The following is an 18,283-nucleotide window of genomic DNA, read 5'->3' on the forward strand; positions in this document are numbered from 1 at the left end:
GGAAGCAACAAGAGTTTTTGCTGGTTGAGATAAGGATAGCTATACAGGGCATTGACTCACATTTATTTCCTGTGCGTGGGTGTTACCTTCTAGGTTAATTCTTTTTGATCTAACCTTTTCTCTAGTACCTGTTTTCCTTTTCCTATTGGCCTCAGTTGCTTTAAGGTATCTGCTTTAGTTTCTCTGCGTTAAGGGCAACAAATGCTAGCTATGTTTTTAGGTGTCTTACCTAAAAAAAAAAACCTAAGAAAAAAACCTTACCGCTTTTAAGGAAGTGTTGCTAATAATAAATATAATTGAGTTTGGCTCGTTAAAGGAGTGCTGCTCATAAATGGTATTCTGTGTAACAGGTGTGTCACTTCCTCACTTGGGATCCCATCTGTGTCTCTGGTTTACGTAGCTGAGTCATAAGCAGTCCTCACTTCCCTTGCAGGTAAGAGTTTTAGGTGGCAGACCCTCTGTCTTTAACATCAGACACTGTGATTCTGATGTAAGGTCCAGATTGCCCTTGGGAAATCTAAAAAATACCTCTAAAATAAAGTATGTATAAAAGACTAAGCCTTGCTTTCAAATACTGTTTGTTTCTCGGTTGTTCTCAAATACTGTGTCTCAGTCATTCCTTTACGAATTCAGGAAAGAATGGGAGGAGAGAGCTAACGTGTGCCAAGCCCTGGGTTAGGCACTTGGACAAGTCTCTTTCTTAGCGAGCTGCATCAGTAAGTTCTAGTCATTGTTCATCAGTGCCTTTGTTCAGAATTAATGTTTTTCTGTTTATACCCCTTGTAATTCATTCTTGCTATTCTTATGGCAGCCATCAGTGCTTCACTTCTAATATAGCAGTACTTGAAAGTGTCTCTTTGTACTATGATCTGAAAGATTTAAAATATGAATTTATTTTCACATGTGATTCAAAGGGAGGAGAAAGAGAAATGTTGCCACATAAAACAATCAGGATGAAGATAAAAGTTACCATCGAGGCAGGTCTAGTGGTGGGGAGATGACAGGAATGTGAGTCAAGAGACATGTCATCACCTTGTTCCAGTGACTTGGTGACTTGCTACCTCCTCTCAGTAACTGAGAGGTGTCTTCCCGTCAGCTTCACACCAGGTGTTTGTGAACATCAGATAAGAGCATGTGTGAGAAAACATTTGGCCTGAACATACTTGAAGGTATTTCATTCCTTTGCCTCTAGCACTTTCTCAGGAAATGTGAACAAATAAAGGTGAATTTGTAGCTTCCAGTGATTCAGATTCAAAATGGTGCTAAATTATGCATAATTTCTAACTAATTGGATTTCAGTTGAACCCACTGCGTAATCTTAATATTTGCTTCCTATCCAGACCTACAAAAATTCGCATTGTAAGAAATGACCTACACGATTGGATAAACTGCCTGATCTAAAGTTGAGGTGCTATTATTTTATTTGGACAGGAATCCTACATGGTAAGAAGTTGGATTATTTCCAAGGATAGAGTTACTTTCTGCTGAAATACACTTTAAGGAAAGCAGTTTTAAAGAGTCAAATGTATGTATTTTTCAAAATGTATTCTGTAGAGCATGGTTACATGTTACTCATTGCTGGATTAAATGATTGCAGGATCAAATAATAAGCGTGTTAAACTATTGCTGAACTTTTCAGAGTTTTTAACATGATAACATGTACAGTGAGATTTTAAGAGGGCATACAGAGATGCGGCATTCCCCAACAGTATTTGAGAATAGATTTCGCCCCCTGTACAACATCTGCTAACAGCACAGTGTAGGACACTTGTCTTCAAGTGTGCTCCCAGGACAGCTGCCTCACCCTCACCTCGGCTCCACCCAGACCTACTGAATTAGGATCTCAGAAGGTGGGGCCCAGCAGTTTGTTTTCCTAAGCCTCCTAGGTGATCCTGATGCATGTGAGAACCACTGCAGTAGGGTTTCCTGGAACATAGCTTGGAAAAGAAAGATCTAATGAATTTAAGTTAGGTATGTTTTAAAAGAAAGCCATTCTATTCTGAGTAGTAATATCTAGGTCCCACATTTTTATGCCGAGGTGTGTGGTGTGTATGTGTAAATTCATCAGAGAGAAAGTAAATAAATGCACCTTGCCAAGTAGAATAGGTGTGGTAGAATGAAAAAGGTGTTGAAAGTTTATGATTCAGGATTTAATAAAAGTGGAATTATAGGTTTAGATTATAGATCTGACCTTACATACCATGCCCTGTCTGTGCTCGAAGTTTATACTTCCTTAAGTTAAAGTTTTAATTGCAGCTGATAAATTTTTTTTTTTTTTTTTCATTTTTCTTTTATTATTCATATGTGCATACAAGGCTTGGTTCATTTCTCCCCCCTGCCCCCACCCCCTCCCTTACCACCCACTCCACCCTCTCCCGCTCCCCCCCTCAATACCCAGCAGAAACTATTTTGCCCTTATCTCTAATTTTGTTGTAGAGAGAGTATAAGCAATTAAATTTTTTTCCTTTTTTGTTATTGTTGTACTGGGGGTACCATGTGACATTTACAAAAGTTCTTGCAATATATTCACCCCCTCCATCATTCTCCTTTATCCTCCCTCCCTCTATTCCTGGAATAGTTTCAACATTTCTCATTTTTGCATTTACATACATGAGTACATAATATTCACACCATATTCATACTCCTATACCCTTTCCTTATATCCTCCCTCCTCCCACTAGTACCAGTCCCCCAGACAGGACCTGTTTTGCCTTCCTGTTCTCCATTTTTGTAAAAAAACAAATGACATCTTACACAGTGTAGGGTATTGTGACATTTCCATGTATATCTGTATCCCTCTTTTTCTCCTTTTTATGGTGATTTCAACATGATTAAAATTTTATATTCATTCTTGTATAGGAAGTACATCAACCGTATTCACCTTCTGACTTCCTTCTTTTACCCTCCTCTCCTGTTAGTGACCTTAGGTGACCTGTTTTTCATAATATTGCTTGTATTTGTATTAGGTCTATATTCCATATATGAAAGAAAACATGCAGCCTTTGGCCTTCTGAGCCTGGCTAACTTCACTTAAGATGATGTTCTCCAGTTCCATCCCTTTACCTGCAAATGACAAAATTTCATTCTTTTTTATGACTGAATAAAATTCCATTGTATAGAAACACCACATTTTCTTAATCCATTCATCAGTAGTGGGGTGCCTTGGCTGTTTCCACAGCTTGGCTATTGTGAATAAGGTGCAGATAAATTTTAGCTAGTAAAGTTCTGTAGGATTTTAGTTTTCACAAATACATGTGCTTTTATCTTTCAAGCTTCTTTACACTTTTAATTTATTTCACTGCAATGCTGCTCTTAGGAAATTCTTTCAACAGTTATTTACTGGTGCTAAGGAAGGTCTTTGTAGCACTCTGCTTGGTTATGGCCATACATAATTTGCATGAGCCCAGTGCTGATGATCACCCAGTCCACAGCAAGTAGGAAAGTAGAGGCAGAGGAACAGGCGTTTCCTAAAGAGGGAAGTGCCCTGGAAAGGAAGCTGAAGATGCTAGGGACAGAGGAAGGCATGTTGTCCTTGGGGAAATGTACAGTAAGACATTGTGATGTGATAGAGGCAATCTATTACATTGCACTGTGAGTGGCTTTCAAAATAGTGCAGGAATGTTAGAACACATTTCTATATCAGAGAAGAAAAAACAGCATGGAGGATAAAATTCACTGCATCTTTCTCTTTTAGGTGAACTTGGAGAAAAAATAAAACCCATGTTTTTCCTGAATTAAAAAAATTGCTAAGCTAGGCTCTGGTGGCTCACACCTGTAATCTTAGCTACTCTGGTGACAGAGAACAGGAGGATTGTGATTCAAAGCCAGCTGCGGAAAGTAGTTCGTGAGACTCTGTCTCTAAAAAACCCTTCACAAAAAAAGGGCTGGTAGGGTGGCTCCAGGTGTAGGTGCTGAGTTCAAACCCCAGTACCACAAAAAATTTGCAGATGAAATCTCATGAAATAAAAATATTATCAGCCTGGTGCTGGTGCCTCATGCCTATAATCCTAGTGACTCAGGAGGCTGCGATCAGGATGATTGCAGTTCGAAGCTAGCCCTGGCAAATAATTCATGAGACCCTATCTCGAAAAACCCATCACGAAAAAAAAAAGAGAAAAGGGCTGGTGGGATAGCTCATGGTGAAGGCCCTGAGTTCAAGCCCCAGTACTGCAAAAAAAAAAAAAAATTATCATGGAGTTATTCAACCCAGTTCTGTTAAGAAGTATGTTCGGGCCACCGTAAGAAAAGATGCAGCCAGGCCCTGGTGCCTGTAAACCTAGCTATTTGGGAGGCTGAGATCAGGAGGATTGTAGTTTGAGGCCAGCCCAGGCAAAACTGGGAGATCTATCTCAACGGGAAAAAGCTGGGGGTGGTGACACATGCCTGTCACCCCAGTGATTGTGGGAAGTATAAAATAGCAGGATTGTGGTCCATGCTGATCTGGGCAAAAAGCAAGACCCTGTTTCCAAAATAAGCAGAGTAAAAAGGGCCAAAGTTGTGGCTCAGCTGGTGAAATGCCTGTCTAGCAAGTGCAAAACCATGAGTACAAACTCTAGTATCACCAAAAAGAGAAAGAAATAGAAAAGATGTTTAAAATAAATAACTCATGCATAATTTGTTATAGTGAATATCCCTAGAATCAAATAATAAATTATTTGGACAGTTTCAAAAATGCCAAATTTTGAAAATAATATTAGAAATGTTATTAATATTAAAACCTTCAGGAAAGGTAACATTTTATTATGATAATATGTGTAATTATAAAATTTGGTCCATATGTGTGTTTACATTTAAGTGCTTTCATGTATTTTGTATTTGTGAATGTAATTTAAAGAAGCCTTTGATTTGTGTCAGTAAAACATCTGTATTTAAAAATTTTAATGTTTAAAATATTTTTGAGTTACCAGTTTTCATAAGTTACTTGGTAGTTACAGCATTATAGGATTTGACCCTATGTACTGTGTCATTCTTGATCCTTCTTTCCTCTACCCTTTTAAATGGTTTCAGGCACTATATCACTGGAGTTTCCTTTGGAAAAATTCACCTCTGTAAACTGCCGTAATGTCTGAAATAGAGGTGGCTGTTAATAAAATACATTAAAAACTGCGTATTACTCTTTTAACAAATTCCCACAGAAGGTATGTTGGCTACTCCCGTAACTATTACTGAAGTTTAACTGGAGTCTTCAAGGGCTGACAGAGGAAGGGTGTTTCATCGGGTTGGTCTTATGTAGAGATGTGGTACGAAGAACATGAATGCCAAAGTCAGACTCCCTGGGTCAAATCCTGACTGCACTTCAGTTGAGCCAATCATTGAACTTTTCAGTGTATTTCAGAGTTTTCTTATCTTTAAAACGCACTTGTTAGTAGTACCTACTTCATAGAGCTGTTACAAGGATTTAAAAGGTTAATTATTACAAAGTGCTTAGAATAGCCATGGCACATAGGGGATCCGTAAATATTAGTAATTAACCACGTTTCATTTGACCTTCAATAGCCTTTCATTGTTAGGATGAAGAACAATATCCTTATCAAGGCCCACATAACAGCTCTTGTCTGTCCCCTGCTTATTCTACACTTCTCTTTTTTCCTGAACCTTTCAGGATCCTGTCCATGCTTGGGGGATTTTGTACCTCTTTGTTATCTCTCTTGAAATACTCTCTGTTCTTATCCATCTTGATCAGCTGTTTTCTCAAGCTTCATATTTGAGCTCAAGTACACATCCTTCCTTAGCCTCACCTTTCTTGATACTCCCACCAACTCTTCACACCCTCCCCTCCACCCAATCTAGAGGCTCTTCCTGTTATTGGCTATGTCTCTTGTAGAAGTTTAAAGTGTAATGATGCAATTAAGTCATTTGTTGTGTCAAAATCATGGTGTTTTATGGACCCAGACTTGTTCTTAGCATAGAGTAGGTGCATGATAAATGCTTGGTGAGTAAGGGTGAGAGTAAATTCTGAATGAATAAATTATCTCATACCCACTTGGGTATTGTGAATATTTAGGAATGATAAATACATGTATCAGATAATCCTGATTTATGAGATTGGACCTTTTTTGTTGGTCTTGAAACCTGGGAAGGTAAATACTCCACTGTATGCTGGTGTACTTGACAACTATCCATGAAGAGTGGAATGTTTGGTTTTGTTGAGTCAGTGGATTTTATAATATATTTTTAAATTGGGCTACATGGATTAAAAGTATTATCATGCTTGAAATATGTTGATCACAATGTGAACATTGCCGACCATTTCCCGTGGTACCTGGTTCCAGTGTGAGAAAGCTTTCCCAGGCTACTTTGGGGCTGCAGGAGGCACAGTTGGGCCCAGCAAACACATCCTTAGGGCATCACTCTGAGGCTGATGCCTGCAGGAAGTCACTGAGAATCAGGACAAGTCGGTACAAGAAGAGATTTGTTTGGAGGATGGGTCAGTTCCCTTGCGTTGTACCTTCATGATATACTTAGGTTCTTTATTTTTCTCTTGTCCCTTTTCTTATATTTGTTCCACTTTCTTTCCAACCCTTTATATGTTTCTCCTTTCTTCTCCATTCTTTTCCAACTTTTCACAGTTGAAAATGTTTCATTTTCCCCTTCCAACTCCTTTAGGTTTGAAAAGTGGGAGACTTTTTTTTTTTTTCCTTGTAAACTCTTTAAGATTGTTGGGTGAAGCCTTCCATACCTTTGACATAGACAGTGGAAAATGGATAAAAAAAAATTAAGCCTGTTCGAAGACATTAAACTCCTGTTCCAACAGAAGATTAAAGTTTAGTTTAGAAAATGGCATCCTATAGTTAGAATGTTACAAAGCAGAACCAATAAAATGGTTCAGCAGAAAGGGAGTGCTTTGCACTTTCTGGATGACTAGTGTCATCAACACAGACGGTAGCGCTCCCCGTCCTCCACTGGGAAGCAGCAGTGCCTCCTAACCAAGGGCACTAATGCTCCTCCTCACTGATAGAACCTGACAGTACCCAAGAATGAAGCTGTCATGAAAATTTAAGAGGAATCCGAATATCGTGCCAGTTTGTACCTTCTTTTGGGGATATATTTTGCATATGTAGGGAATAGTCTTCACTTTACAGCATTTGGGAGCTATTAACTTTTACAGACATAGACTTTATTCATTGTCTGAGTCATCTGTGGTTGTGTTGATAGTGATGAAGATTTTCCTGTAAGCCGTTTTAATTTTTCAGAGAACAGCGTTGGTTATCTTTACAGCAACTTTTAAGATGCATGACATTATTTGTTAATCCTTTTTTTTTTTTTTTTTGGCAACACTGTGCATACAAAACTTTCTGTGAAAGTTAACACGGTCTGAAATTGTTTTCTTAAAAGAATGCCTTTTCAAAAGTCAAATAATCCTGCTGTAAGGTTAACAAGTGTTCAGGATTGTAATAAATTATGTCAGTTGATGAAACACCTTATGCTGTCATAGCAGTAATCTCTTTGGTAATAAACAAATGTGGGTGAACGATGCAATGACATATTTTTAATTTCCAATTTATGACGAATATGTTAATTAGAACTTTTGTAAAACTCTACCATTTGAAGAGTCTGTCTCCTAAGACTACGCTAATTGTCACTCAGAAGTGAAATTACCAGCCACACAAGGAGTCCTGTTTCCTACTGATGGTAGTTAATCTGGTAAGGAGGAAAGTATCTATAAATGATGTAGTTTTCAGTAATCATTTTGGTATATATACACTTTGTTAACAGAATAAAAGGTGGTTACTTCGTGTTTTAAAGACAAGTGGACTTAGTTTACTGGGCAAATAGGTTTTATAGGCACATGGGACAAAATAAAAAAGCCATGGAAGTAAGCAGTCCTCCTTCCATCTCCCACTCAGATGGCCTTCCCAGAGCTAATTACTGGGATCAGGTTATTGTTTTCTGTCCAGAGAGCCCACGGGAGTACAACTCTTTTTAAACCCAAGCTAGAGTAGCTGTATACAGTGCGCGATCTTGGTTTCACTTACTGTACCTTGGTAGTCATTCCATCTGAATGCGTAGAAAGCTGCATCATTCTTTCAAGTGCTTCATACAGTTACAATGTGTGCTTATAATGCTATATAATTGGCTTCTCCAGTCATTTGTGTGTAGGTCTGTGGAACATTTCCAGAGCATAGAGTGCAGACTTGTACACCACAGAGCTTGCAGCAGTTTCCATGCCCTCACAGATGGGTGGGAGTACCTGCTTCCCTGTACCCTATATTCTTACCATTTATTTATTTTTAAAATTTTTTTATTTTTATTTTTATTTTTTATTACTATTTTTTTTAGTATCAAATCTAGTTTTAGTCTTCTGTAACAAGTCATCTTACCCATCCCTCCAGTTCCCTACTGTCCAGAGTATTGGTGAGAGTGGTGGCCTCCTTTCCCCTAAGAGACTGAGGTATTCATATTAGCTTTGCTCACTGTGGAGAGGCCTTAAGGCAGAGCAGAAGTTACAGGCCATTACTGCCCTGCAGCTGCATTAACAGCATTATCTCAGGTGGGAGTAGGTAGGATGGGGACAAGAGAAAAAGAAGGGTACAGGAGACCACCCGACTGCAGGAGTTTCTGTTCATTTGAAGGCAGGAAATAGGAGCTAATGGAGTCCAAGAGCAAAAGCAATTGTTTAAATAGAATATAGGATAAGGAGTTGGAAACTCATCCTAGTTATGACAAAGTTATCAGTGGCTAGGACCTCATCCTAGTTATGATGTCACCTGGGCGAAGGAACAGTGCAGATACAGAAAGTATATTCTTACCATTAAATGTTGCTAACCTCTTAAATTTTTTCATATCATTGCTGTTTTACTTTGCATTTCTCTTATTATCGGAGAATGTCAGCATCTTAAAACTTTCTTAAAACCACTTATGTTAGAATTTTTTTGTAAAATAGTTGTTTATATTGATGGTTTCTTGTAAATTGTTGGTCTTTGTTCTTTTTTGAGTTTATTATATATTTGGGAAAACAGCCATTTGTGATTATTTGGAAATGTTTTATTCAGTGTATATCTTGACTTTACGACATTTTTGCTTGACTTATTTTGTGCTAACCACTTTTTAAAATCCCTTATTACCATAATTTATCTAATCCTCAAACAGAGTAGCTGGGTATGGTGGCTCGTGAATGTAATCTCGGCACTTGGTAGAGCAAGAGGAACATGAGTTTGAGGACTGCCTGAGCTATACGGCAACATCTTGTATTTTTTTTTCTTTTTCTTTTTGATTCATTTATTCACATGTGCATACATTGTTTGGGCCATTACTCCCTCTCCCCCCCACCCTCTCCCTTTCTTCCCCATGCCCCCTCGCTTCCAGGCAGAACCGGTTCTGCCCTTATCTCTAATTTTGTTGAAGAGAAAGTATAAGCAATAATAAGAAATACAAAACGTTTTTGCTAGTTGAGATAAGGGTAGCTATACAGAGAGATTCCTAGCATTGCTTCCATGTACAAATGTGTTACAACCCAAGTTGATTCATCTCTAACTGATCTTTACACTGGTTCCTGATCCCCTTCTCATGTTAACCTCTGTTGCTTTAAGGTTTCTGTATTACTTCCTCTGCAGTGGGGACATCAAATACTATCATGTTTTGGGTTTCTCACCTATCCCCATACCTCCTGTATGTGCTCTCCCCTAATCATGTGACCCAAGTCCAGCCACATTGCTGTATTTGCCCTAGATGTAAAGTCCACAGATGAGCATACGATTTTTGGTCTTGCTAGCCTCCTAACCTTGCTCAGAGTGATATTCTCCAGTTCCATCCATTTACTTGCAAATAAGATTTCATTCTTCTTCATGTTGAGTAAAATTCCATTGTGTCTAAGTACCACATTTTCTTAATCCACTTGTCAGTAGTGGGGCATCTTCTTTTGAGAAAGTTCTGTTTAGTTCAATTGCCCATTTCATTATGGGTTCATTGATTCTGGGGGAGTTTAGTATTTTGAGTTCCCTGTATTTTCTGGTTATCAGTCCCTTGTCTGATGTATAGCTGGCAAATATTTTCTCCCATTCTGTGGGTGGTCTCTTCAGTTTAGAGACCATTTCTTTCGTTGTGCAGAAGGTTTTTAATTTTATGAAGTCCTATTTGTCCATCCTTTCTCTTAGTTGCTGAACTGCTGGGGTTCAATTGAGGAAGTCCTTGCCTATACCTATTGCTTCCAGAGTATTCCCTGCTCTTTCCTATATTAACTTCATAGTTTCAGGTTGGATATTAAGGTCCTTGATCCATTTTGAGTTGATAATAGTACAGGGTGATAAACATGGATCTAGTTTCAGTTTTTTGCAGGCAGAAAACCACTTTTCTCAGCAACATTTGTTGAAGAGGCTGTCTTTTCTCCATCATATGTTTTTGGCATCTTGTCAAAAATAAGGTGGGCATAGCTGTGTGAATTCATATCTGGGTCCTCTATTCTGTTCCACTAGTCTTCATGTCTGTTTTTGTGCCAGTACCATGCTGTTTTTATTGCTGTTGCTTTATAATATAGTTTGAAGTTTGGTATTGTGATACCTCCTGCATTGCTCTTTTTGCTGAGTATTGCCTTGGCTATTCGTGGTCTCTTGTGTTTCCAAATGAACTTTAGGGTAGATTTTTCAATCTCTGTGATGAATGTCATTGGGATTTTGATGGGAATTGCATTAAACATGTAGATTGCTTTTGGTAGTATGGCCATTTTTACTATGTTGATTCTACCAATCCATGAGCATGGGAGATCTCTCCACCTTCTGTAGTCTTCCTTGATCTCTTTCTTCAGGGGTTTGTAGTTTTTCTTGTAGAGGTCATTCACATCCTTTGTTAAGTTTTCTCCTAGATATTTGATTTTTTTTGAGGCTATTGTAAATGGAATTGTTTCCATATATTCCTTCTCAGTTTGTTCGTTATTGGTGTATAGAAAAGCTAATGATTTCTGTAAGTTGATTTTGTATCCTGCCATCTTGTTGTAGCTGTTAATGGTGTCTAGGAGTTTTTGTGTAGAGTATTTTGGGTCTTTGAGGTATAGGATCATTTCATCTGCAAATATGGATATTTTGACTGTTTGTTTACCTATTTGTTTTCCTTTTATTTCTTCTTCTTATCTAATTCCTCTGGCTAGGAATTCCAGGACTATGTTGAGTAGGTGTAGGGATAGTGGGCACCCTTGTCTTGTTCCTGATTTTAGGGGAAATGGTTTCAGTTTTTAACCATTAAGTATGATGTTGGCTGTATGTTTGTCATATATAGCCTTTATAATGTTGAGGTACTTTCCTTCTATTCCTAGTTTTCTTAGAGCTTTTATCATGAAGTGATGTTGGATCTTGTCAAAGGCTTTTTCTGCATCTATTGAGATGATGAAGTGGATTTTGTCTTTGCTTCTATTAATGTGCTGTATTACATTTATAGATTTGGGTATGTTGAACCATCCCTGCATCCCTGGGGTGAAGCTGACTTGGTCATGTGGATGATCTTTCTGATGTATTGTTGGATTCAGTTTGCCATTATTTTATTGAGGATTTTTGCATCGATGTTCATTAAGGAGATTGGCCTATAGTTCTCCTTTTTGGATGTGTCTTTGTCTGGTGTTGGGAAGAGTGTAACATTGGCTTCATAGAATGAGTTAGGCAGTGTTCCTTCTCCTTCTATTTTGTGGAAAAGTTTAAGTAGACTTGGTATTAGCTCTTCTTTAAAGGTCTGATAGAATTCAGCAGAGAATCTATCAAGTCCTGGACTTTTCTTTTTTGGGAGACTCTTTATTGCTGCTTCAATTTCATTTTGTGTTACAGATCTATTTAAGTGGTTAATATCCTCTTGGTTCAATTTTGGATGGTCATAAGTATCTAGAAATGTGTCTGTTTCTTTAAGATTTTCAAATTTATTGCAATATATATTCTCAAAGTAGACCCTGATCATTCCCTGGATTTCTGTGGTATTTGTTGTTATCTTCCCTTTTGCATTTCTGATTTTACTGATTTGGGTTTTTTCTTTCCTCATTTTAGTCAGGTTTGCCAGCAGTCTGTCAATCTTATTTATTTTTTCAAAGAAAAATTCTTTTCAAAGAATTTGAAAAGTTCTTTGTTTCATTCTTTGTATGTTTTTTTTTGTTTCTATTTCATTAATTTTAGCTTTTATTTTTATTATTTCTCTCCTGTTTGTTTTGGGATTTGCTTGTTCTTGTTTTTCTAGGAGTTTGAGATTTAGCATTAAGTCATTGATTTGAGATCTTTCTGTCCTTTTAATATATACACTCATGGCTATAAACTTTCCTCTCATGACTGCCTTTGCTGTATCCCATAAGTTCCAGTAGGTCCTGTTTTCATTTTCATTAACTTCCAGGAACCTTTTAATTTCCTCATTTATTTCATCAATGACCCATTGATCATCGAGCAATGTGTTGTTCAGCTTCCAGTTGTTTGCTTGTTTTTTACTGTTGTTTTTGTTGTTGAGTTCTATTTTTAATGCATTGTGATCAGGTAGAATGCATGGGATTATTCTGTTTTCTTATATTTGCTGAGGCTTGCTTTGTGCCCTAAGATATGATCAATTTTTGAGAAAGTTCTAAGGGCTGCTGAGAAGAATGTATATTGTGCAGATGTTGGATGAAATATTCTGTGGACATTGGCTAGGTCCATTTGATCTATGGTATGATTTAGTTCTAGGATTTCTTTACTGATTTTTTGTTTGGATGACCTATCTATTGGTGATAGGGGGGTATTAATGTCTCCCACTACCACTGTGTGGAGTCTATATATGTTTTTAGGTCCTTCGGAGTATCTTTGATGAATTGGTGCATCGATGTTGGGTGCATATAGGTTGATAATTGTTATTTCCTTTTGGTGTATTTTCCCTTTTATTAGTATGGAGTGTCCTTCTTTATCTCGTTTGGTCAATGTAGATTTGAAGTCTACTTTGTCTGAGATAAGTATTGCTTCTCCTGCCTGTTTTGGGGGGCTATTGGCTTGGTAAATCTTCTAGCCTTTAACCTTAAGCTAGTGCTTGTTTCTGTTGATGAGATGGGTCTCCTGTAAGCAACAGATTGTTGGGTCTTCCTTTTTAATCCAGTTTGCTAAATGGTGTCTTTTGATGGGGAAATTAAGTCTGTCAACATTCAGTGTTTGTATTGATAGGTATGTGGTGATTCCTGTCATTTAGTTGTTTTGGTTGTTTAAGCATTTGATTCATGTGGTTGAATCAATGTTATTCTCTACTTCCTTGCCTTTTCTTCTCCTGTGGTTTGGTATTGCTTGCCCTTTCATGGTTTTGTTTGCTTTCATATTCTGTGTGCAGAATTCCTTGAAGAATCTTTTGTAGTGATGGCTTGTTTTATTGTTTTAGTTTCGGCTTATCATGGAGTACTTTTATTGCTCCATCTAATTTGCATGATAGTTTTGCGGGGTAGAGTATCCTAGGGTTGAAGTTATTTTCATTCAGTGTCCAGAATACCTCACTCCATGCTCTTCTTTCTTTTAAGGTTTCCATTGAGAAATCTACTGTGATTTTGATGGGTTTGCCTTTGTATGTTATGTGTTTTTTCTCTCTGTATGGCCTTCAATGTTCTTTCTCTGTTCTTGTTGTTTTAATGATAATATGACATGGCATAGTTCTATTTTGGTCAAGTCTGTTTGGTGTCCTGGAGCCTTCCTGTACCTGAATGGGCGTAGTTTTCTCTAGATTTGGGAAATTTTCTGTTATTATTTTGTTGAATATATTACGAATTCCTTTTGCTTGCACCTCTTCTCCTTCTTCATTGCCCATGATCTCAGGTTTGGTCTTTTCATGGAGTCAGTGAGTTCTTGCATATTCCCTTCACAGGTTTTGAGTTGTGTGAGTAATAGTTCTTCAGTTTTTCCTTGAATTTCCATTTTATCTTCAAGTTCTAAGATTCTGTCTTCTGCTTGTTCTAATCTGCTGGAGTAGCCTTCCGTGTGTTTTGTATTTCTGTTCATCCTTTTTTCTGAGGTTTTCCATATTGTAGGTGACTTCCTCTTTAATATTGTCAATTTTCACCCTTAATTCATTTATCTCTCTGTTATGGTGTTCTCTGTTTCACTTTGATATTTATTTAGGGCTTGTATGAATTCACTTATGTGTTTTTGTGTCTTCTCATATTCTTTATTTTTATTGTCTTGGAATTTCTTGAGTGCCTCCTGTACATTTTGATTGACCTTATCTAGTAACACCTCCATGATTTCTTTCAGGATTTCTTCTTTCAGGGTGTTCTTTTGGGCTTCTTTGGGTTCCTTGTGATAGTCTATCTTTGTTTCGTTGGGGTCTGGAACTGGGTACCCATTTTCTTCATTTCCCTCTGAATCCTGTACTAATTTATTTTTGGGGGGGAGAATGGTTTCCATCTCTTTTTTGTCTTCCCATCATTCCACTTGGTGCTGTTTCTGTCCCTGTTCTGTGTGTAAGTTAGTGTTAGCTGATTTATAATAGTAAAAGTAATGAAACCAAGAAAGAAAGAGAAAGAAGAAAAAGAAAGAAAAAAAAAAGAGAGAACCAAAGAAATCAACAGGGAGAGTTGGTGTACTAACCAATAGTGAACAAGCACTTAGAAAAAGAAAAAAGAAAAAAGAAAAAAAATTTCAGGTTCAGGAACAATGAATTTTAAGTCTTAGTAGTTCTGTGTTACTCCTTTAGCATCCAGTCCTGGTGTTGGTATTTAAGCAGTAGTTCTGTTGTAGTTTCTCAGGGTGGTTGGCTCAGAGGATGAGCTTTGTGAACCGCTGTCTGCCCTACTTCAGGCAGCGTCTCATCTGCTGCCTACAGCCAGCCATCTACTTTTGCAGGCTTTGTTTACTGAAAGTTCTCATGGAGAGCAGCTTCTTGCCCTTTCCCCCTTCTCTGGTGTGCCCAAAGCACCCCGCCCTCTCTCCTGCATGTCCTTTTCAGTTCCTTGTTTATTATTCAGGTTTTTTTCTTTTTTTTGTGGGGCACAGGTCAGTCTGTCCAGGGGGCTATGCTGGTTTGTCCCAGGGGTAGCTGTGGGAATTGTGCCACTTATTTGGTCACCTGTTGGTCTGAGTCTCCCAAGTAGGTTTGGAGCCAGTGTCTGGCAGTGTGGGAGCCCTCCTGGTTTCTCAGGAGAAAGCTTTGGATAGACTTCTTTTTGGTAGTTTTTCCTGCCAGGTGTGTCTCCATCATCTCAGCAAGATTTTTAATTTATAGGGCTCATGCTGTCTGCTTCCTCCCTCTAGTCATCATCTTCAAGATCCTGTATTAAAAAAAAAAACAATGACAATCTTGAGGAAACAAATAACTTGCCCAGTCTTTCATAGCTAAATTGATCTCAGGTACTCTGACATAGTCTTACCTACTCCACAGCCTAATCCAGTTTTTTTTTTTTTTTTTTTTTGCAGTACTGGGGCTTGAACTCAGGGCCCTCACCTTGAGCCACTCCACCAGTCCAATTTTGTGAAGGGTTGTTTTGAGATAGGATCTTCTGAATTTTTTGCCCAGGCTGGCTTGGAATCGTGACCCTCCTGATCTCTACCTCCTGAATAGCTAGGATTACAGGCATGAGACACCAGCATCCCACTCCAGTTTTCTTAACAACCACAAATATAGTGTTTTCTTTTCAATTCTAAATCACAGGATAGTTTCTTCCTGATCTGGGCAACATAACATGATTAGCAGGTACACATTTCTATTTCTTTTTCAACTACAGAAACTGATCATTTCAGAGTAAAACTGACAGCCTTGTGTTCTCATGGCTTATATAAAAACATTTTTGCACTCAGCATTTTAATGTTTAGGACAGGACACATAGGCATGGAAGAAATTCCCACTTGTTGGGCTGGAGGAGTGGTTCAAGTAGAAGAGTGCCTGCCTACCAAACCTGAGTTCAAACCCCAACACCACAAAAAAAAAAAAGGAAAAAAAAAAGAAATTCACACTCAGAAATGGTATTTGTAAACATTAGTGGATTTTTGGTTAGTTTTTTTTTTTTGTCTGAGAAAACACAAATTGCTTTTTATAATGATATGTTCGGTGAAGTGTAAAGGTTAGACTATTAAGAAAATTGCTGGAGTCACAGACCTCAAGTCAGGGTGCATCACATAGATGAGTGGTCACGTTTTTATGAGATCCCTGACTTTGGAAAGGGAGGCAACAACCATTGCCTGTCCTGTTCCTCAGGTCTCTGTTACTTGTTCCTGGATAAACTATTGACCAAGACCATTTGTGAATACTTGTTTTTACATGTAAAAAAAACTTCTTTTTTTTTTTTTTAGTAAGTGTACATTAACAGTCCAAGGGGTTTTGCCTTGGTACTTCAGGTCAGTCTGTATCATGCTTTAATCAGATTAACTTTAATCAAAGTAAACCCCATTATTACTCATTCCCTATCTCCACACTCCCCCAATATTCATTAGCTGACTGTACAGTGCGTTATATTAAGTTCATAGGTAGATGGGTTGTTTTAATAGTTTTCATTTTCTAAAATAAGTCTTTTCTGGGGGTGGATACCAGTGGGAGAGGGGTGGGCACAAGGAAAGGGTGAATGAGCGTGTATATGGTGGGTGTATTTTGTATCCATGTATGAAAATGGAAGAATGAAACCTGTTGAAATTATTGTAAGAAGGAAAGGCAGGAGGAGGAAGAATGATGGAGAGGGTAAAACTAACCAAGATATATTGTAAGCACATATGTAAATATCACAGTGTATCCCCTGTACAACTATTATATGCTAATAAAATTATAAAAATCCCAACTTGTTAAAAATAATTACTGCCGATTTACATACTTTTAAACAGAATTGCTGCCTTAAAAAGTATAATTAAAAGGCTTATCTGCAGTCAGTTTTATGAGTCCTGTAATGAAATCAGTAAATGGTACAGTGTCTCAAAGATGAGGGAGGGAAAAAGACTTTGTGGATGAGCTGGTACCTGGATGAAGCCTCAGAAAAAAAGGAAGAAACAGCAGTTCTGACATTGAGGCTCTCAGGATGTACTGCAGTTTGAGGGTCTTCCAGGGGTCCAGGGAAGAGGAGACACAGTCCAGCATTGCTTGCCTCGGGGACAGTGCAGTAGATCTATAATGCAAACCACATGTGTAACTTAAAGACTTTAGCAGTCACATTAAAAAAAAACTCAAACAGGTGACATTAATTTTAATAATTTATTTTATCTAAGCAGAAAAACTGGGAGTTGGGGTGGATGATGTCATTTAGGATTTTTTTTTTAATTTGTAGAAGAACACTCAAGGCTTTAAGCTGTAAAGGGAGATTCAGAATATGAAAGAGTTAAAAATACAGGTGACTAACTGGGGAAGTCTAATTGGACAGTTTGGTCGTGATGGCAGAAAGGAAAGCTTTTCCTTTAAAACTAGGGGGCAGAGATGATAAAAATAAAGATTGTGGTGGGATTTTGGAAGTCTAGGGAATGTTAAAAATCTGTTCTTAAGTATAGCTTTTAATGAAGAAAAATGAAGCATCTTAAAATTCCACATTGCTTATAAAACAGTTGAACTCTATTATGTATGTTCAGTTTTCTTTTTTGATAATATTAATTAACATTGAAGCACTGGCCCGTGATTCTGAAGACCACAGACTATAGATGACAAGAAATGTCACAAAAAGAGCTTCGTTCAGATTTTGGTAGGAGCTTTCAAGGTTGCCTTTGCCACAGATAGGGTCTTGGAAGTCTTAAGCTAATTCATAAAGAAAGAGATGCATGTTGATGCCAAGCACAAAGGAACAGTGGAAGGGGAAGGAGAGTATGTGGGGAGAGAAGGAAGCACCCACAGGAGTTGTAGATCAGTAGATAAGAAAACCTTTACCCCATTGCCTCAAAATTTTCTATCAAAAATATATATTACATGTTATAGAAAATGTATCTCCGAGTCTCTGAAACAAAAAAGAAAGGTACTGGCTCACAAAGTAGAAGAGAGCAGGGATATAAGCCAGGCAAGGTGTGGTGCAGAGGCTGAGGATACCATCTGGGTCCAGCTTGTTGGCTGAGGTTGCCTGAATGACACATGCCCTCTGGGAAAGGAGAGATGTTAGGAGGATAGAGATGGCACAGTCAAGAGTCCCTCACAGTACCAGTGGGGATGGAGAGAGGACATACCCCAGGGACTTGGACAAGTAGCCCGGGGTAAGAACTTTTTGTTTCTTTACATCTCTTGTTTTATTTTTAATATTAACTATAATTTTACATTACATTTCAGAATACATTTCAGTAGAAGTTAAGAAGTCCTTTAAAATCTTTGAGTAAAAGGAATGATCCCAAATCATTTTTAACCTGTGACTTCAGACATCCATTGGGATGATTAATTATTAATTATAAGATATGTAAAATAAATAGAACATTGAAAAGTATTT

This window comes from Castor canadensis, chromosome 9, assembly GCF_047511655.1.
Source record: "Castor canadensis chromosome 9, mCasCan1.hap1v2, whole genome shotgun sequence".
Taxonomy (NCBI): Eukaryota; Metazoa; Chordata; class Mammalia; order Rodentia; family Castoridae; genus Castor; species Castor canadensis.